The following is a 22,514-nucleotide window of genomic DNA, read 5'->3' on the forward strand; positions in this document are numbered from 1 at the left end:
GGGGGGAATAAAACCAACCCCCCCCCCACCCCCACTGCCAATCCTCAACAGAAATGCTCACAATGAAAACCTCGGACAGGAGGAAGAGCGCCGACAGGTGGGCAGGTAGGTGTCTTGCTCGGCTGTGGCTTGGGGGGCACTTTTTTCAGTGCCATTGTAACTTCAAACAGTTACTAAGCGAACTGTTGTAAGTCGAGGACTACCTGCACTTCATCACTTTTTTCCTTTTTTTTTTTTTTTGGTCATCAAGTTTTTGACACCTTGCTAGGTGGTACTCGGATACTGCCATATCCTAAAAGTGGTACAATGGGTGAAAAGGTTGAAAAGCCCTGGTCTGGGGCAGTGCAGTTCCCCGGCAAGAAGTGTGCCACCCATCACCTGCATGTCTGTGCAGGGAAAGTGGCTACCTATGTGGACCTGGACCTACCGGCAGAGCTGGGGGATTATGCCGATGTTTTGGGGAAAAAAGAGGCAGATCAGTTGCCCCCGCATCGGTCTTATGACTGCCCGGTTGATTTAGTGCCCGATGCCAAATTGCCAGTTGGCCGGATTTACTCTCTGTCGGAACCGGAGTTAGCAGCTTTGAGGGACTTCATCGACAAGAACCTCCGGAAGGGGTTTATACGGCCTTCCACCTCCCCGTTGGCTGCGCCAGTGCTCTTCGTGAAGAAGAAGTCAGGGGAGCTTAGACTGCGCTGTGATTACCGGAAACTGAATGCCATCACAATCCATAATCGGTACCCACTCCCGCTCATCCCCGAACTCATTGAGAGGCTCCGCCAGGCCAAAATATTTACTAAGTTGGACTTACGGGGAGCTTATAACTTAGTCCGAGTTCGAGCGGGAGATGAGTGGAAGATGGCCTTCTGGACATTATGGACATTTTGAGTACACGGTTATGCCCTTTGGCCTGACCAACGCGCCGGGAGTGTTCATGCACTTTATGCACAACGTGTTCAGGGACCTGTTGGATAAGTTTGTGGTCATCTATCTTGACGGCATCCTGATTTACTCGTCCTCCCCACGAGAGCATTGGAACCATGTTCGGCTTGTGTTGCAACGATTGCAGGATAACCATCTCTTTGCCAAGCGTGAGAAGTGCCAGTTTGTGCAAACCACGATCGACTTTCTGGGCCATTGCATCTCGCCTGAGGGTGTGGAGATGGATCCGGAGAAAGTAAAGTCGCTGCAGGAATGGCAGCCTCCGCGGAGGGTCAAGGACGTGCTGCATCTGTTGGGGTTTGCGAATTATTACCGCAAGTTCATTCCTCGCTTTGCGACCCTGACCACTCCCCTTTCCAATCTGTTAAGGAAAGGGGTGAAGTTCCGCTGGGGCGCGGAGGAGCAGGGGGCCTTGGATGTCCTTAAGGCCGCGTTTGCCTCCGAGCCTATCCTCAAGCATCCTGATCTCTTAAGGCTGTTCGTGGTGGAGACGGATGCATCGGATGTGGCCATCGGGGCTGTGCTTCTGCAAGCCTATGCTCCCGCAGGTACCTTGTTCCCATGTGCCTATTATTCACGGAAGCTGTCGGCCCCCGAACGGAATTATACAATCTGGGACAAGGAATTATTGGCGGTCAAAGTCACTTTTGAGACATGGCAGCACCACTTAGAGGGGGCCCATCACCAAGTCGAGGTTCGAACAGACCATCGGAACCTAGAGCACCTATGGACTGCCAGAACGCTAAATCAGCGACAGGTGCGATGGTCACTGTTTTTTGCGAGGTTTGACTTTAGGGTGACCTATGTCCCTAGCGGGCGGAACCAGCATGCGGACGCGCTGTCTTGGAAGCCCGAATTCACCCGAAAGGAGGACAAGATCATGACCAGAACGGTTATCCCCTTGGAACGGTTGGCGGCCACAGAGGAGCCCGTGGACCTATGGGGCAGAATTCATGACGCGCAGCAGCAGGATCCGTTCGTGGCAGCTCGACATTGTGAGTTGGCTGGCGATGAGGGAGATAAGACCCCTTGGATGTACACAGATGACCTGTTGCATTTCCGAGACTGCATCTATGTTCCTGGGGGACCCCTCCGTGGCATCATTCTGAAACAATGCCATGATAGTCTATCAGCGGGTCACTTCGGGGTCTTCAAAACACTGCACCTTGTCTCCAGAATGTTTTGGTGGCCGCGGCTCCAGCACGATGTGTCTAGTTATGTGGCATCGTGCAGCATTTGTTGACAGGCCAAGTATGCTACTGGTGCACCCCCTGGTCTCTTGCAGCCACTACCCACGCCGGAAAGACCCTAGGGGACGGTCTCATTGGACTTCATTATGGAGTTGCCCCCTTCCAAGGGTGCCACAACCGTCTTGGTGGTGGTGGTGGACATGCTCACCAAAATGGTTCATTTTATCCCATGTGTGAGTCTCCCTACAGCATGGATGACAGCCCAGTTGTTTATCGCCCATGTATTTCGGCTGCATGAGTTACCGGACCGCGTCATGTCAGATTGGGGGGTGCAATTTACGGCACGCTTCTGGCAGACCCTACTCATGGAACTGCAGGTACAGGCGTGTCTGTCCTCCGCCCATCACCCCGAAACCGACGGGGGCACAGAGGGTGAATGCAATCTTGGAACAGTACCTCCACTGTTTCAGCAACACCCAACAGGACAATTGAGCGGAGCTGCTGGCTGTGGCGGAGTTCGCCTATAACAATGCCCAGCATGCATCTACCCGTGTGTCACCGTTCTTTGCCAGTTACGGATTTCATCCACGGCTCTTTCCATTGGCTCCATCGGACTCCCCAGTTCCGGCCATGGACAAGTTCCTCCAGGAGCTGAAGGCGGTGCATCAAGTAGTTCGGCACCAGCTGGAGAAAGCCAAGGAGGATTACAAACGATTTGCTGACCGTCATCGTCGAGATGTCCCTCCGTTATCTGTGGGCGATCGGGTTTGGCTTTCCACGCGGCATCTGCCTACAGCACGGCCGTCGAAAAAACTCGATCACCGTTACTTGGGTCCATTTCCGGTTGAAGCGGTGATCAATCCGGTGGCGTTTCGCTTGTCATTGCCCCAGACCATGCGGATTCACCCGGTTTTCCCCAGGTCATTGCTGGTTCCAGTCGCAGCCGACGATCCACATCGGCCAACTCCACCACCGCCAGGTCCGGCCACCCCATATAGAGATATGGAGTATGAAGTGGACAGTATTCGGGATTCCCGTCGGTTGCGGGGCCGGTTTCAGTATCTCGTGGCGTGGAAAGGCTATGGACCTGAGGACTTCACATGGATCGATGCCACCAACGTTCACGCCCCTCGTCTGGTTCGCGACTTTCATTCCCGGTTCCCGCACTGTCCTAGTCCGCATGGTCCTGGGGGAGGGGGTCCTGCGGGGGGGAGATAGTGTCATGCCTCCGTCTGAGCCTGACTCTGAGGACGACATGGAGTTCCCTGTTGAGGCCCAGGAGGGGGTGTCTGTGGCTTCGGAGGACTGTGGGGAGGAGCAGGCTGAAGCAGGCCAGGGCCCTTCAAGTTTGGAACAGGGAAGACAGAGCTCAGGCGAGGAGCAAGGCCCCTCCCCACCAGATCCCAGAGCAAGGAGAGCAGAGAGGAGGAGGGAACAACGGAGGCAGGCTCACTTGCTGGGGAGGAGAGTGTCACGCCCGACTCCACAAGGCACACCTGGGAATTAGTATTTAAGGAGACGCTGTGGGGTGGGGCATTTGCCGGGAACAAACGTGAACTCTTGTGATGTGAGCTCTTGTACCTGGACTCATTATATTCCTGCTGAGTTCTCCTTGCTGTCCTCAGTTTTGCAGTTTGCAGGTTACAGGCAAGCTGGGCGTTGAAAAGATCATACTTTGTTATCTGTTTTACTTTAAAGAACTGTTTAACTTCGTTGACTGTTTTATTGAACTTGTGCCAGCATATGTGGGGGCTGTTGGGTGAACGTTGGCAGTGCTTACAAAGACAATTGTTCTGACCAGCTAATTGCTTTGCCTCCGTTCGGGGCCCTGGGTCATCACAGTCGCTGTCAAAGGAGGGTAGAGCAGGGGCGGGTCCCCCCGGAGTCCCAGCGTCCTCCTGTGTGGTGGGTGTAATCTGGGCAACAGGTTCTTGCGTGACCCGGTTGGATTTTTCTCTCATTAACCGCTGGGCAGGTGTCCATTTCATTGCTGGTTCCGGTCTGCTCTACAGTCGGGGATAGGAGACTGGACAGCTTGTTGCTCGATGTCCCTCTTGTCCGCACCGAAAACACTTAATTGATGGGCCTGCAGGTGGCCTGGGTCTCTCAGCCATCGCAGTAGTTGGAGGTTTTTGTGGGGGTGATTGCTGTCCGGGTTGCTCTGGCGGCTGCTCAGATTCAGGTGGGGGAGGCTTCTTATAGTGGGCGAGTTGAACGTCTAGCTTCACTGCTGCCTGGTACCATTCTTGCAGCTGATCAGGTACTACTCGAAAGATGCAGACCTGAGAGAGGTGATCGTCTAATCCCTCAATGAAGTGATGGATTAGGGATTGCTCAGGCCACCCCTCTATTCGACCTGCTATCTTGCGAAATTCTCGCACGTACTCCAGGGCAGGCCTGCTGGCTTGTTTTATTTTGTGGATTTGTTCTCCTGCTTTAAGAGCAATAGATGGGTCCTCAAATCTTTCTCTCAGCCCTAGGAGGAAAAGGTGGGGGTCCTCCAATTCGGGGGCTTGCTCATTGTATAAATTGTTCAGCCATTCAGATGCTTCTCCCTCTAGGCTGGATACAGTCACATCCACCATGGCCCCCGGGTCTGGGTAGAGATAGGCCCAGCAATTCAAATGAGAACGCACTTGGTTGAGGAAAAAAAACAGCTTCTCTGGGTCCCCATCGAAGGTTGCTCTGAAAAGTGGTGCAATTATAGGCTGTTGGGGCCCCCACGGTGGCTGTTGCTGCTGGCCCCATCCTGGCTGCAGATTTATGCCCAGGGGTTGCACGTTTGGGGGCTGTGGCCAATCTCCTTCCTGTGGTCGTTCTCCCACCAGCTGCTGATCTCCTGGCTTCTGTACCACTCCAAGCTGTTGCAAGGCCTCTATTAGCTATGGCAAGCTCAGAGGTCGTGGGCTATCTACCTGCTGGGTTTGCCAATCTCCCCATTGCTGCAGAGGCCTCAGACTGGGATTCCCTCTCTCTTCAGGGCTGGAGTCCCTGGCAGGGGAAGACAGGATCTGAAAGGCTTTCTGATCTGCAATGGAAGGGCTGTAGGCTCCTCTCTGCAGGAATTGATATCTGCTTTTCACCTCTGGGTTTTGAAATCTTTCCAGTGACTCACCCAAGGCTTGAGTGGCAGGCGATTCGTTAGCTGTCCACCATTGTGCTTTTGAAGTCTCTGCTTCCAGCTGGGAGATCTGCCAGAGTTCTCCCTCCCCCGGCTTGCCGGCTGTCGCTCCCCCACCCCCCGGGGAAGCTGTTGCTGCAGCGGTGCTGGCTTCAGGCAATCTTTCTTCTTCCATAATGAGATCTTCCCCGAATCTTTGTCAGTCTATCCCTTTAGTTTAGGAATAGTGACCGGAGCCCGGGACCCCTTAAATGTTTTAAAAAATTTGTGGATCTTGGCATGTTGTCAAGGTTCTGACTAATGAAACACTTGAAAGAACTTTCAGGCATTGTTTAACCTAAAAAGCCTTTATTAGCTGTGTAACAGAGTGTCAGCATGGCATGGATGATGCCAAGATCTGAATTTCCCTTCCTTTGCACATAACATTCCAGGCATTTTCCCTCCCCTATTTTGGGGTCATGATTCACATCTTCCAATTAACCTGGAGGGCAAAGATTCACTTCCGTTCCCTTCCGCACGCTTTTTCCTCCTCTCCCGTCTCATCTGAATTAACTCTAAAAATACCAGACAGTTCTGCATATTTTGTCAAAGTAAGAATATTCAATATTAGCAGCGTTGACAGCTAGAACAACCAATCTCATTTGGCCAGTTAGATGGGTCCATAGCAGGGGGGGTGCCAGCTACGCTAGCAACTTTACCAGTCCACCTATCCCTGGGAAACCATTAGGAAGACATAACATTTGTAGTGACCCCAGGCATGGAATGCCCAGTGATCCTAGGGCTGGAATGGCTAAAGAAATGGAACCCCTGGGTAAATTGGAGGACGGCAGAAATCAATTTCCCGAAGAGGGACCCTACGGACTTAAAACCCCAAGGGGACCTACCAAAATTAAGAACGGAAAAAACATCCATGGGAGAAGAAAAGGGGCTACCCAAAATACCAGAGGAATACCGAGATCTTGCTGAAGTTTTCAGTGAGGAGAGGGCGGATGAGCTCCCCCCTCACCGACCCACGGATTGTGCCATAGAATTCAAGCCCGGGGGAAAACTCCTGAAGCCCAGACTATACTCCATGAGCCCTAAGGAGAAGGAGGAAACAGAAAGATTCATAAATAAAAACCTAGAAAGGGGATTCATCGAACCTGCCAAGCCTAAAGTGGCCGCCCCGGTCCTCTTTAGAGATAAGAAGGACGGCACTTCACGCTTGTGCGTGGACTACCGCCTATTGAATGCAATCAGTGAAAGCAACCTATACCCCCTACCCCTCATGAAGGACATGTTATCCCACCTCTCGAAAGAAAGAATTTTCACTAAACTAGATCTAAGGGAAGCGTATTACCGCATTAGAATTAAGGAAGGGGATGAATGGAAAACTGCATTTAATTGCCCAATGGGGTGCTACCAATTCAAAGTTTTGCTGTTTGGACTACAAGGGGGTCCCGCAGTATTTATGCAATTAATCAACGAGGTACTAAGGGAGCACCGATTTAAGGGGGTTTACTGGTTTACTTAGACGACATCCTTATCTTCACCGAATCCAAAGAGGAACATGTCAACCTAGTCAGAGTGGTTTTAAAGAAACTACAAGCTGCCCACCTATATGCCAAATTATTGAAATGCAAATTCCACCAGGAAAGAATAGACTACCTGGGTTATCGCATATCCCCACAGGGCATTGAAATGGACCCAGAGAAAGTCAGAGCAGTATTAGAATGGACACCACCTCGCACAAGAAAGCAGCTGCAAAGTTTCCTGGGCTTCGCAAACTTTTACCCCCAATTCATTCCCTCATTTGCCCAGATAGCCCTGCCCCTCATGAACTTAATAAAAACGAAGGGAGAATCCTCAGTGAAACCTAGCCAGCCACTAAAATGGACAATGGAATGCCAAGCGGCGTTTGAGAGATTAAAGGGACTCTTTTCTGCCGAACCAGTACTGAGGCATCCAGCCATGGATAAGCCCTTCGTAATACAGGCGGATGCAAGTGAGGTGGCAGTGGGGGCTGTACTATTACAAGAAAACAATGAAGGGGTATTGCAACCATGCACGTATATGTCCAAGAAACTCACCAAAACGGAACAGCGCTGGCCCATGTGGGAGAAAGAGGCATACGGGATACGTTGGTCATTACTTACATGGCGCCAGTTCCTTGAAGGGAATAAAATCCCTTTTCAGGTGTGGACAGACCACAAAAACCTGGAAGCCTTGAAAACACCCATGAAGCTCAACCCCCAAGCAAGCCCACTGGTCCCAGCATTTTCACCAATTCCACTTTACGCTCAAGCACTTGCCGGCGGGGAAGAACTTCTTGGCAGATGCACTATCTCGCATGCCCCAATATAACAGCACATGAGCCACCAATTCTAAACCACTTATGGTGGAACCACAACTGGCAGCACCAGTAACTACCAGAGCCCAGGCTAAATTAAAACTGCAGCTGGGTAGCCAAACTGGAATCGAATTCCGGAAAACTTTGGAAACAGATGAATGGTTCCAGAAAAATAGACACGTGTGCACAATTAAGGATGGACTGCCTTGGGTGGGGGGAAAGTTATATATACCAACCACCCAGAGGGGCACATTCATGCAGCTGTGCCATGACACAAAATCAGCAGGGCATTTTGGATTTGTAAAAACATTACACTTAATTAAAAGGCAATTTTGGTGGCCATCCATGAAAAAGGACATAGAAAATTACATGGCCAGCTGCCCAACGTGCGCGACTGCTAAGAGGTTGCAAGGGAAATCGCCTGGACTGTTACAAACAGTGGCGACTCCCTCAGCCCCCTGGAGGGAAATAGCCATGGATTTTAAAGTGGAATTACCAGAAAGCAATGGGAATACTGTCATCTGGACAGTCACAGACTTGTTTTCCAAACAGGTGCACTTTATCCCTTGCCAAAAGATTCCCACCGCAAAAGCCTTAGCGAAACTTTTCGTGCAGCACATTTACCGATTGCATGGGGCACCCCAACGCATCATATCTGATAGGGGAGTGCAATTTATGTCTGCATTTTGGAAGGAACTTTTGTCCCTTTTAGGGACCACTCAGGGACTGACATCTAGTCATCATCCTCAAGGGAACGGCCAATCAGAGAAAGCTAACTCAGTACTTGAGCAATACTTAAGATGCTTCATTAATTTCCAGCAATCGAATTGGACGGACCTACTCCCCTTCGCAGAAGTTGCCTACAATAACGCAGTCCACTCCAGCACAGGGTACACTCCTTTTCAAATAGCCAACGGTCAAAGTTTCAACCCCATGCCAGAATTAAATCCCAAATGAACCGGCAATCCCATCACTGAAAGAATGGATAGAACAATTACAAAACACCTGACCAATAGTTAGAAAAGCCTTAGACGAAGCTAGGCAAACATAAAAAGCACAAGCAGATAAAAAAAGAGTTGAACCCACACCATTCATTGTAGGAGAAATGGTATATTTGTCTACAAAATCCCTAAAATCCCTACAACCTTGTAAAAAACTTGGACCAAAATATATAGGACCTTTTCCAATTAAAAGAATCATAAACCCAGTAACAGTAGAATTAGAATTACCCAAAAATCTCAGGCAAATACACCCAATCTTTCACTGCAGTTTACTTAAAAGAGAACAACAGTCACCCTTACGGCCAAAAATCCCACCACCACCTCCAATCATGGTGGAAGGAGAACAACACTTCGAAATAAAGGAAATCCTAGACTCTAGGAGATATCATGGGACAACTCAATACCTAGTAGCATGGAAACACCTCCCCTCCTCACAAAACGAGTGGGTCCATAAACATCATGTAAGAGCCCCAAAACTGTTAAAGAAGTTTCATACAGAATATCCTAACAAGCCAGACTAACTTTTATACCTGTTTTGTTTTCTCTACAGGTGGATCTCTCTTATTTTTTTTTAAACAAGTTTTATTAGTTTTTTCATTTTACAAACCAGTGCTTAAGAATCACCGTGGTGGCAGGGCAATCAATTGTCCAAAAACAAAGTCATACTCATAAAGATCAGATTAAATCATTAAAAAAAATTAAAAAAAGAACCCCTCTCTATTCCCTCTAGTAATATATTATATTCAAGTTAATGTATTTCAGTACAACTAAGTCAGTCAAAACAATCATCAATAAGATTTCATCTAAATAAATCCAAATCCTATATTAAGCTTTACTATTTCACTTGCTATATTCCGTATTGCAAACATAAATACATAATCAGCACTTCAGATATCTCTCCATTCCCTTTTTCATTAACACAATCAATGTTCATTTATTAATATCATTCCTTCTTTTTTCTTAATCAGTAACATTTCATCTAAATAAATCCAAATCCTGTTTTAAGCTTTACTATTGCAGTTACTATCTTCCATATTGCTAATCTAAATACATAATTAACACTTCGGGTGTCTCCCCATTCCCTTTTTCCTTAACATAATCAATAAACATTTATTAATATCATTTCTTCTTTTTTCTTATTCTTCCATTACAAAATAGCTATCATTTCTAATAATAAAAATATTAATTCAAAGAAGAAAAGAGAGGAAGAAAAAAAAACAAAAAAAACAAAGACAAAAAAAATACCTATTTCTATTATACTTTATAATCTATCACTCCCTCAATATCTGTGTCAAACTCCTTTAACCTCCTCCCAAAATTACTATATCCACAACAAACATGTTACTATATAGATGAACGTCTTCTTATTAAATTCAAACCTTTAATTAATTTTTATTCAATCTAACATCTTATTTAACTGTCTTAAGCCATAAATCAATCCATATCTAGTAAGCCTTTTAAATCCAATATATAGAGCTTTAAGTCACACTCTTAAATCTTATTCTAGCTTTCTTTTTATGCCAGACAGGTTTCCATAACACCGCCTCTATATCAATGAATAAGTCACTTTTTATGCCTTGTAGTATCCTTTGAGTCAAACAAAAGTGTCTCCTTTTCTGTTTTAAAGACCTAGCTCCTTTGTAAGTAATCCCTTGTTGTTTTAAAGAATCAAGTCTCCACATTTGAAACTGTTGAATAACAGGCTCAGTTATGTCCAATTTTGTAGTTAATAGTTGTTTATCCAAGCTGCCATAGTTTTCAGTTAGTTGAGCTTGTCTGTTCATTTCTGTTGGTTTTAAAGTTGTAAGTGATTTAGTTACAGTCCTTTTTAGTTCCTCGGAGATCTCATCAGCATGCATATAAAGTAAAGTAGAATCTTCTTTAATCTTAGTTGATTCCGCTTCTGTTGTTTTTTGGTCTATAAAATACTCAGATGTAGCCTGGGGGTCAATTTGTGAATTCAAAGCAAAATGTCTGGTTTTTATTGCCATAGTACACTCTTTTATTTGGAAACATATTTGGTCAGTAGCTTCATAAAGTTTTTCCAGTATAAGTTTATAGTCAAGTTGAACATTAGATTTTTCCATTTCAAAAAAATTAGAAACAATATGTATCTTTAGTAGAGGCTGTGTTCAAAGAACATTTAATCAGTATCCACCCCCACAAATACAGCTGTTGAATTTCTTTGTCTTTTCCTTTTTATGGTAGTCTGAAGGTCAAAGCCAGTCTCACCATCAGAAAAAGAGACAGTGCAATTTTAACTTTCTCCACAAGGTGTCCTCAGTAGAATATAAAATCTCCTCCCAGACACCAGAAATATCATTAACCAGATCAGAAAACACAGAGAAAAGGAGAATTCTTCAGATATAGACAAAGTCCAATAGTAGATTCAATATTCAATATTAAAAAAAATTTCCAAGACCCCAAAGTGAATAAAAAAAATAAAGATAGAGAAAAAAAAAGTCACTTTAAATTAATTCAATCCATAAGCTTCTTTTTCCCACACTCACCAACGCCGCCTTCTCAGAGCAGGGAAATGATTTCAAAAGTGCTTTTTACAGGCACAAAAAAAAAGGAGAACCAAGAGAGGGAAAGAAAAAAGTCTCACCCGGCTCAGCCACGGTGGTTCCTGTGTTTAGATGTTCTTCTGACTTCTGGTTACAGCGGCAAGGTGAACGGCCATTTTACTGGCTGTTCTTTCCACCGTCGGCCCAAAGGAGCAATCTCGGGCCGTGGAAGAAGCTGCTGCTCTCCCACGGACGACGAGGACCTCCTCAACGGTAGCCGCCCTGGAGGAGCGGCTTTTCGACCCGATTAAGGGTCTACCGGCAGCGGAGAATCAGCTGGCGAAGAGAGCAGTCTCTTCGCACAGCTGTGAGTGTCGCAATCCGGAACCGGAAGTCTGGATCTCTCTTATTTTTAAGGGGGGCAGGATCTCAGGATCCAGTCATATTTCCTTTGTATCTATCTCCTCCGATCTAAAATCAATCCTTACCCTTTCCTGGGTCCTGCCATACTCCCAAGGGGGAGGGGGGTTTTATTACTTTCACTTCCTCTATTCACTACAAAGTAATCTTTTGTTTATTCGCCTCTGCTAACCATTACAATGTAACCATTTGCCTCTTATCCTATGCACCTCTGAACTTTCCTCCTTATGGGGCAGCTAGGAAAGGGTTTTTTTTAAAAAAGACACAGCCTCCGGAATCTGGGTTATTTATCCGTCATCAAAATAAGGTGTGCGGAGCTGTTGCATGATCGTGTACAACGGAGCCGGATTGATGTTATCTTTCCTGGATTTAACACCTAGAAATATGCCGGTCTGAATTGGCCGGAAGAACTGCGGGTTGGGGGCTGCTTAAGGACACTTTAAAACATTGATTTGTGAGGAAATCCCTCAGATCCTGTCTATCATGCCTGCTATCAATTTCTCTTAATAAAAGTTCCTGTTGGAAGAAACTGTTTCCAAGAGTTCTGCTTTCTTAAGATGTGGATTGAAGTGGTTCCTTACATGCAGTTCCATTGAGGACCACATGCTGAGTACAGAAGGTCAGCCAGCTATGAATCCATCTGGTGGTGTTGCTGTCTAACCCACATTTTTCTATCTTATCAAGTAGTAGTTTGTGGTCTACTTTATCAAATGCCTTACTGAAGTCCAAGTAAATTATATACACATTTGGGGTGGTGCAGAAGCCAGGAGATCAGCAGCTGATGGGAGACTGACCACAGCAGGGAGATTGGCCACAGCCCCTGAATGTGCAACCCCTGGGCATAAATCTGCAGCCAGGATGGGGCCAGCAGCAACAGCCACCGTGGGGGCCCCAACAGCCTATAATTGCACCACTTTTCAGAGCAACCTTTGATGGGGACCCAGAGAAGCTGGTTTTTTTCCTCAACCAAGTGCGCTCTCATTTGAATTGCTGGACCTATCTCTACCCGGACCCGGGGGCCATGGTCGATGTGATTGCGTCCAGCCTAGAGGGAGAAGCATCCGAATGGCTGAACAAATTATATAATGAGCAAGCCCCCGAATTGGAGGATCCCCACCTCTTCCTCCTAGGGCTGAGGGAACGATTTGAGGACCCATCTATTGCTCTTAAAGCAGGAAAACAAATCCACAAAATAAAACAAGCCAGCAGGCCTGCCCTGGAGTACGTGCGGGAATTTCGCAAGATAGCAGGTCGAATAGAGGGGTGGCCTGAACAATCCCTAATCCATCACTTCATTGAGGGATCAGACGATCACCTCTCTCAGGCCTGAATCTATCGAGCCGTACCTGATCAGCTGCAAGAATGGTACCAGGCAGCAGTGAAGCTAGACGTTCAGCTCGCCCGCTATAAGAAGCCTCCCCCACCTGAATCTGAGCAGCCGCCAGAGCAACCCGGACAGCAATCACCCCCACGAAAACCTCCAACTACTGCGATGGACAAGAGGGACATCGAGCGGCAACCTGTCCAGTCCCCTACCCCCAACTGCAGAGCAGACCGGAACCAGCGACGAGAAGGAAACCTGCTCAGCAGCTAACGAGAGAAAAATCCAACAGGGTCATGCAAGAACCTGTTGCCCAGATTACACCCCCCCAAACAGGAGGACGCCGGGACTCCGGGTGGACCCACCCCTGCTCTACCCTCCTTTGACAGCGACGATGAAGGAGAGAACGACCCAATGGTGAGTCGACAAATCCCGCCTTTTTCACTGGCCGCCAAACTTATAATCCCTAAGTCTGGGGCACAAATGGACTTAAACGTGCTAATTGATTCTGGATGCACCCGCTGCATTATTAGTCTGCCATTTGCCATGAAAATGGGCATACGGGCAAAACAGCTTTCCAAACCTGTGAGGTTTGAGCAAGCCGATGGCTCCTTGATGGGAGGGACTCTTGTCACACAAGTAACGGAGCCCTTACGCCTAGAAATAGGTGCGCACTGGGAGTTTATTTGTTTCCCAGTGGCTCCAAAAATGACTGAGACTGTGATCCTAGGGCTAGCCTGGTTGGACAAATGGAAGCCATTTATCTGGTGGGAGAAAGGAATGAGAACTGTGAGACTACCTATAGGGCCTAAACCTCCCGCTGATTCAACCGACGTTGCAGGACACCTTAGGCCACCCAATGAGCAAGCGCACATGGCTGCCTCACCGCCGCCAGGTGAACCACTCATCCCCAATGAATACCGGGACCTGGCGGAGGCATTTAGTGAAAAAGAATGTGATGCCCTACCCCCTCACAGACCCAATGACTGCTCCATCGAACTGGTGCCAGGAGCCAAACTCCCACGGCCGAGAATGTATGCTATGTCCCCCCTCGAAATGGAGGAGATGCAGTGATACGTGAATAAAAACCTAGCGAGGGGGTTCATCGAACAGGCCAAATCTACCATGGGAGCCCCTGTGTTGTTCAAAGAAAAAAAGGATGGGTCTCTTCGTCTCTGCGTAGACTATAAGGGTCTCAACGCAGTGAGTGTGGAAAACAAATACCCCATCCCCCTCCTAAAGGACTTATTAACCCATCTGGCTAAGGGGAGTGTCTTCAATAAATTAGACCTGAGAGAGGCATATTACCGGGTGAGAATAAAAGAGGGAGACGAGTGGAAAACTGCCTTCAACTGTCCTATGGGGAGCTATCAGTTCAAAGTCATGCCATTTGGACTACAGGGGGGCCCAGCCGTATTTATGCAGTTGATTAATGAGGTCCTACATGATCACTTGTACAAAGGGGTTTTGGTGTATCTTGATGATATCCTGATATATAGCACGAATATGACTGATCACATAAAGCTGATGAGTGAAGTGTTAAAGAAACTATTGAATGCCAAGCTTTATGCCAAATTGTCAAAATGGGAATTTCACCAGACCCGATTAGATTATCTTCGCTACATAATTTCCAACGAGGGTATTGAAATGGATCCAGCCAAGGTGAAAGCTATAATCGAATAACAGCCCCCAAAGACTCGCAAACAGCTCCAGAGCTTTCTGGGTTTTGCCAACTTTTATCGTCAATTCATCCCCTCTTTTGCCAAGATTGCCCTACCCCTTACAGAACTACTCAAAACAGGCAAAGGAGGAGGGAAGCCACGACCGGGCCAACCACTAGCATGGACGATGAGCTGTCAAACAGCTTTTGAGAATTTAAAGAGACTTGTCAAGCCCCACGGGGCTTGCCATTCGCTGGGGGGGGAGAACCGCGACACCCGCAAATCCCAATTGGCAAATCCCAATTGGCAAATCCCAGGAAGCATTGTAGCTGACGGCGCGTCCTGGGAGCTTGCCACTCCAGCACTGCCTGAACTTTCCGTGGGTCCATTTCCACGCCATCCCCCGAAATGCGGTACCCCAGGTAGTCCAGCTGGGAGCGATGGAACTCGCACTTAGAAAGTTTTACATATAAGTTAGCATCACGCAGCTTTCGTAAGACTCGACGTACCAGGCTGACGTGTTCTTCCACGGTCGTGGTGTAAATTAAAATGTCATCGAGGTAGACGAGCACCCCGCGGTACAGGTGCTCGTGCAACACTTGGTTGATTAGTTGCATGAAGACCGCCGGGGCTCCTTGCAATCCAAAGGGCATTATGCGGAACTGGAAGCTACCAAGAGGACAGTTGAACGCCGTCTTCCATTCGTCCCCAGGCCGGATTCGTACCCTGTAGTACGCCTCCCGAAGATCCAACTTGGTGAAGACACGCCCCTTACCGAGCTGGGCCAGCAGATCTTTCATTAAGGGGAGGGGGTATAGGTGCTCGACATACACTGCGTTGAGACCCCGAAAGTCGACACATAGGCGGAGGGATCCGTCCTTCTTCTCTTTGAACAGGACAGGCGCAGCGACCCGGGACCGGGCAGGCTGGATGAACCCCCTCGCCAGGTTTTGATCAATGTACCGTCGTAGTTCCTTGAGTTCTTTGGGTGCCATGGCATACATCCGGGGCTTCGGCAACTTGGCCCCGGGTAGGAGCTCGATCGCACAGTCGGTCGAGCGGTGAGGAGGTAGCTGGTCGCACTCCTTCTCGCTGAACACAGCGGCCAGGTCGCTGTACACTGCTGGGTAGGGCCCCTGCTCCTCCCACTGTGCCTGTGCCACGGCCTCACACCCCCGTGGCGGACCAGCGGCCGCACACCCCGGAACCTGCTCCTCGTGTTTTACCCTTGGTGGCTGGGGCCCCACTGCAAGCCGGAGCTTACGGTAACCCCCCTCCCACCATATGGTCGGACCCCACTTGTCTAGCCAAGCCAGGCCGAGGATCACCGCCTCTGTCATAGCTGGGGCAACTATGAAGCGAAGGGTTTCCCAATGCCCGCCCAATTCCAGGCGGACTGGCTCTGTAGCATGGGTAGCCGCCCCCCCCCAAGAGGGATCCGTCCACTTGCTCAAACCGAACGGGTTGGGGTAGTCGGTGCAACCGAAGGCCGCAATCCCGTGCTACTGTCTCACTAATAAGACACCGTGTACACCCGGTATCTATAAGGGCCCGGCATTCCTTTCGTATCCCAGTCTTTGGGCTGGTTAGGACAATGGGCAGCACAAAGGGGCTTACTGGCTCACTCACCATGGGATCGTTTGCTGTGTCGTCCTCGCTGTAATCGGGAGCCGCCTGATACCTCGCTGTTGCTGTGGCGTCCTCCTCGACCGGGGTGGCCCGTTGCGATGCTGGGGTCGATTGTTTGGCCGCCCTTGATCTCTTAGGTCCTTTTTTCGGGGTTGGTGTGCCCCGTCCGGTGGCTGTGGGGCCCCGTGGAGTGGGGGCTGGGCATTCAGCTGCTCGATGGCCCGGCTGGTTGCACCGGAAGCAGCGGAAGGAGGCCGCACCAGTCGGGACCGGGAGTTTAGCTGCACCGGCTGGCTGCCCACCCTCCCTCGGCCTGGCCAAGGGTCGTTGAGTCCGGCCAGTTACTCCCCCCCCTTTGTGGCACTCTCTCAACCCTGTATCCAGTTCCACTGCCACTCTGCACCAGTCACGAAGTCGGTTGGGCACTCCCCGGTATACGCAGGCCTGGCGCAAGTCCTGATCCAGGCCCGCCCGGAAGTGGTGCACCAACAACCGCTCTGGCCATAGGGAACTTAACCGGCCCGCCAACCGCCGGAAGTCCGGAACATAGTCAGCCGCGGACCGGCCCCGCTGCTTCAGCGCCAAGATCTCCGCTTCTGCCCGTTGCAGACGGGCCGTGTCCTCAAACCGGGCATGCAGGGCTTCGAGGAACAATCCTGCATGGTCCAGCTCCTGGGCATGGTCGCTGTACAGGTCAGCGGCCCAAGCTGCCGCTTCCCCCTGCAACCCTGCGGTGACTGCGACCACCATCGCCCACTGGGACGGGTACAGGTGAGCGTACCGGTCCAGATGGCTAATCACGTGGCTCATAAACATAGCCAGCTGGTCAGGGTTGCCATCGAAGGTGATGGGAATGGGTGGTGGGCCCCAAGCGAACCCCGGACCCCATGGGCCCGCTGGCTGGACCACACCCTGCGCCACGGTATGGGGGGTGGATAGGGGTTGAGTCCCGGACCCAGGTCCCTGGGCCCCTGGTGTTCTTCTTGACGGTGCCTCCCATGCGCCCCTAACCTCTGACCCACCTGACCAAGCTTGTTGGGGCTGCGGAGCTGGGCCCTCGGCTGCTGGAGCGGCAGCGGCCGGTGACAACCGAAGCCGCGGACTGCTTAGCCGGAAACGAGTCGACTCCGAACGGTCCGATGACCCGGTCACCCGTTGCCAGGATGATGGACCCTGGTATCCGGCCTCGCCGAACCGCTCCCGGAGCACGTCCATCGTGTACTCGCCGGGCGCAGTGGAATAACTCCAGTCCCCTTCCTCGTCGCCTGAGACACGTCTTTCTCTCCACTCCAGGAGAGATGACCTAGCTTTGGGGGTCCGTGCCCGTTCCACCCCCACGTTTGCCAAAGCAGGGCTCTGCCACCACTCCCCCGTGGTCCCGGAGGCCATGCCCTCCTGGGAGACCGCAGGGGTTGTGACCCGAGTCGCCTTGGGTCGGACCGCCGGCTGCGCCTCCAGGCTCTCAACCGCGGGCGTCGGGTCTCCAGTTCCAGTCAAGACGTCCTCCTTCGTTCCCTGAGGAGCGTCTTGCTTGCCTTCCGCCTGTCAAGCCCCACGGGGCTTGCCATTCGCTGGGGGGGAGAACCGCGACACCCGCAGCAGCCGAGCGCCGCCGCAGCCGCCACAGCCGCCCAGCAGCAGAAAGCCGTAGCAGCCGACACCGCAGCCGCCCGGCTCTCCTCCGTCCCAACCTGCAGGTTCGCTCCACCCCCCTCCTCTCGCTTCTCCGCGCCGCCGCCGCCGCCTACCTCGCTCGAGCCGCAGAAGCTTCAGGTGGCGTTGCTCGGCTCGAGGGTGAGGCGGGGAGCGTGCGAACGGAGGCCGCAGGCGAACGGAAGCCGCGGAGAGCCACGGAAGGCCACGGTCGTCGGGGGAGGGGCCAGCAACGACTGCTGCCTGCAAGAACGCTGCCTGCACGAGCGAGACCGCAAAGGGACTAGCCAGGACAATGGCAGAGAGCAGCTGCCAAGCCGTCGGCGGGACATCACACCCTACGGAACTATTCCCAGGGAAGGGTGGGGCCGGGCTCCGGAGGCATTTATAGAGTTTAGGCGGATGTTGGCTTGCTGCTGGGGGCGGAGGGAAGGGGTGTGGCACTTCGATATACAGCACTGGGAGCAAGCCACTCCCAGTGCTGACTTTGTTTTGGCTGGGGAATAAACCACCCTGCTTACACCACGTTCCTGCGTTCCTGTCGTCTTTCTCTCGTCGGGACGCCGACGGACGGAGAGTGATAGTAAGTCAGCACTCATCCCTATCTAATCGCCCCATAGCTATTCTCCTCGCTTCGAGGGAATGGCGGAAGGCAAGCAAGACGCTCCTCAGGGAACGAAGGAGGACGTCTTGACTGGAGCTGGAGACCTGATGCCCGCTGTTGAGAGCCTGGAGGCGCAGCCAGCGGTCCGACCCAAGGCGACTCGGGTCACAATCCCTGTGGTCTCCCAGGAGGGCACGGCCTCCGGGACCACGGGGGAGTGGTGGCAGAGCCCTGCTTTGGCAAACGTGGGGGTGGAATGGGCACGGACCCCCAAAGCTAGGTCGTCTCTCCTGGAGTGGAGAGAAAGACGTGTCTCAGGCGATGAGGAAGGGGACTGGAGTTATTTATTTATTTTTTATTTATTTATAATTTAATTTATACCCCGCCCTTCTCCTCATGGGACTCAGGGCGGCTAACAGCCTCATAAAACTACAATACAAATACAATAATTAAAAGCCGAATTAAAAAGAAATATTTAAATAGGCCGATCAATTAAAATTATCCTTAAAAATCCCCTGAAACTTTAAAATCATTAACAATTATCNATTGCTTGGCCGACGGCACCCTGAGGAGGCCCGCTCTGTGGGAGCGTACCGGCCTGTGGGAGGGAATCTGCGGCAGGAGGCGGTCTCGGAGATAGCCAGGACCGATGCCATGGAGCGCTTTAAAGGTGGTGACTAGCACCTTAAAGCGTACCCGGAAGGCCACTGGCAGCCAGTGCAGCTCGCGCAGCAGCGGTGTTATTCCACTGCGCCCGGCGAATACACGATGGACGTGCTCCGGGAGCGGTTCGGCGAGGCCGGATACCAGGGCCCATCCTCCTGGCAACGGGTGACCGGGTCATCGGACCGTTCGGAGTCGACTCGCTTCCGGCTAAGCAGTCCGCGGCTTCGGTTGTCACCGGCCGCTGCCGCTCCAGCTGCTGAGGGCCCTGTTCCGCAGCCCCAACCAGTCTGGTCAGGTGGGTCAGAGGTTAGGGGCGCATGGGAGGCACCGTCAAGAAGAGTACCAGGGGCCCAGGGACCTGGGCCCGGGGCTCAATCCCTATCCACCCCCCATACTGTGGCGCAGGGTGTGGTCCAGCAAGCGGGGCCGTGGGGTCCGGGGTTCGCTTGGGGCCCACCACCCATTCCAATCACCTTTGATGGCAACCCTGACCAGCTGGCTATGTTTATGAGCCACGTAATCAGCCATCTGGAACGGTACGCTCACCTGTACCCGTCCCAGTGGGCGATGGTGGTCACAGTCACCGCAGGATTGCAGGGGGAAGCGGCAGCTTGGGCCGCTGACCTGTACAGCAACCATGCCCAGGAGCTGGGCCATGCAGGGTTGTTCCTCGAAGCCCTGCATGCCCGTTTTGAGGACACGGCCCGCCTGCAACGGGCAGAAGCGGAGATCTTGGCGCTGAAGCAGCGGGGCCGGTCCGCGGCTGACTATGTTCCGGACTTCCGGCGGTTGGCGGGCCGGTTAAGCTCCCTATGGCCAGAGCGGTTGTTGGTGCACCATTTCCGGGCGGGCCTGGATCAGGACTTGCGCCAGGCCTGCGTGTACCGGGGAGTGCCCAACCGACTTCGTGACTGGTGCAGAGTGGCAGTGGAACTGGACACAGGGTTGAGAGAGTGCCACAAAGGGGGGGGAGTAACTGGCCGGACTCAACGACCCTTGGCCAGGCCGAGGGAGGGTGGGCAGCCAGCCGGTACAGCTAAACCCCCGGTCCCGACTGGTGCGGCCTCCTTCCGCTGCTTCCGGTGCAACCAGCCGGGCCATCGAGCAGCTGAATGCCCAGCCCCCACTCCACGGGGCCCCACAGCCACCGGACGGGCCACACCAACCCCGAAAAAAGGACCTGAGAGATCAAGGGCGGCCAAACAATCAACCCCAGCATCGCAACGGGCCACCCCGGTCGAGGAGGACGCCACAGCAACAGCGAGGTATCAGGCGGCTCCCGATTACAGCGAGGACGACACAGCAAACGATCCCATGGTGAGTGAGCCAGTAAGCCCCTTTGTGCTGCCCATTGTCCTAACCAGCCCAAAGACTGGGATACGAAAGGAATGCCGGGCCCTTATAGATACCGGGTGTACACGGTGTCTTAGTGAGACAGTAGCACGGGATTGCGGCCTTCGGTTGCACCGACTACCCCAACCCGTTCGGTTTGAGCAAGTGGACGGATCCCTCTTGGGGGGGGGGCGGCTACCCATGCCACAGAGCCAGTCCGCCTGGAATTGGGTGGGCATTGGGAAACCCTTCGCTTCATAGTCGCCCCAGCTATGACAGAGGCGGTGATCCTCGGCCTGGCTTGGCTAGACAAGTGGGGTCCGACCATATGGTGGGAGGGGGGTTATCGTAAGCTCCGGCTTGCAGTGGGGCCCCAGCCACCAAAAGTAAAACACGAGCAGCAGGTCCCGGGGTGTGCGGCCGCTGGTCCGCCACAGGGGCGTCAGGCCGTGGCACAGGCACAGGGGAAGGAGCAGGGGCCCTTCCCAGCAGTGTACAGCGACCTGGCCGCTGTGTTCAGCGAGAAGGAGTGCGACCAGCTACCTCCTCACCGCTCGACCGACTGTGCGATCGAGCTCCTACCCGGGGCCAAGTTGCCGAAGCCCCGGATGTATGCCATGGCACCCAAAGAGCTCAAGGAACTACGACGGTACATTGATCAGAACCTGGCGAGGGGGTTCATCCAGCCCGCCCGGTCCCGGGTCGCTGCGCCTGTCCTGTTCAAAGAGAAGAAGGACGGATCCCTCCGCCTATGTGTCGACTTTCGGGGTCTCAACGCAGTGTGTGTTGAGCACCTATACCCCCTCCCCTTAATGAAAGATCTGCTGGCCCAGCTTGGTAAGGGGCGTGTCTTCACCAATTTGGACCTTCGGGAGGCGTACTACAGGGTACGAATCCGACGTGGAGATGAATGGAAGAGGGTGTTCAACTGTCCTCTTGGTAGCTTCCAGTTCCGCGTAATGCCCTTTGGATTGCAAGGAGCCCCGGCGGTCTTCATGCAACTAATCAACCAAGTGTTGCACGAGCACCTGTACCGCGGGGTGCTCGTCTACCTCGATGACATTTTAATTTACACCACGACCCTGGAAGAACACGTCAGCCTGGTACGTCGAGTCTTACGGAAGCTGCTTGACGCTAACTTATATGTAAAACTTTCTAAGTGCGAGTTCCATCGCTCCCAGCTGGACTACCTGGGGTATCGCATTTCAGGGGATGGCGTGGAAATGGACCCACGGAAGGTTCAGGCAGTGCTGGAGTGGCAAATTTCCTGGCGGACGCTCTGTCACGTATGCCGCAGTACCATAGCAAAAGGGAGGAGGTGGTACAGGCCATCATGCCGCCATATAGCCAAGGGGTCGCGCGGCTCAACCCCAATCCAGTGGGGCCTTGCACGTTACCAGGTTTGCAGGAAGCCACTCGGGCTGACGTCTGGCTCCGGGACCACCCGAGCCTTTTGACACAGAGGGAGGGGGTAGCATGGAAAGGCGACAAGATGTACGTTCCTGAGGTGCTACGAACCACTGTCCTCCACCGGTGCCATGATGCCAAGCAGGCAGGACACTTCGGGTTCCTCAAAACCCTACATCTTGTTCGACGGCAATTCTGGTGGCCCAGAATGAAGCCAGAGGTGGAAGCATACGTGAAAACGTGTCACGTGTGTGCCACTGCCAAACCCCGTGTGGGAAAACCACTGGGTCTGTTGCAGAAGGTTGCCGACCCGCACCGTCCGTGGGAGGAGATCGCCATGGACTTCGTCGTCGACCTACCAAACAGCCGTGGTCACACTGTGATCTGGACGGTCATCGACCTCTTTTCGAAGCAGGCCCATTTCGTCCCCTGCAAGGGCCTGCCTTCAGCGCAGCGGCTGGCGCGTCTCTTCCTTCAGCACATATATCGTCTGCACAGAGTACCTACGCGCGTCATATCTGACCGGGGAGTACAGTTCACCGCACGGTTCTGGCGTGACTTTCTCCGGCTCCTTGGGACGTCCCAAGGCCTCAGTTCGGCGTACCATCCCAGCACCAACGGGGCGGCGGAACGAGCAAACGCTATGATAGAGCGATATCTACGCAGCTACGTCACCTACCAGCAGGACGATTGGGTGGACCTCCTGCTGTTCGCTGAAGTGGCGTACAATA

The sequence above is a fragment of the Protobothrops mucrosquamatus genome, unplaced genomic scaffold, assembly GCF_001527695.2.
Source record: "Protobothrops mucrosquamatus isolate PMUCROS unplaced genomic scaffold, P.Mucros_1.0 scaffold3761, whole genome shotgun sequence".
NCBI classification, from domain to species: Eukaryota; Metazoa; Chordata; class Lepidosauria; order Squamata; family Viperidae; genus Protobothrops; species Protobothrops mucrosquamatus.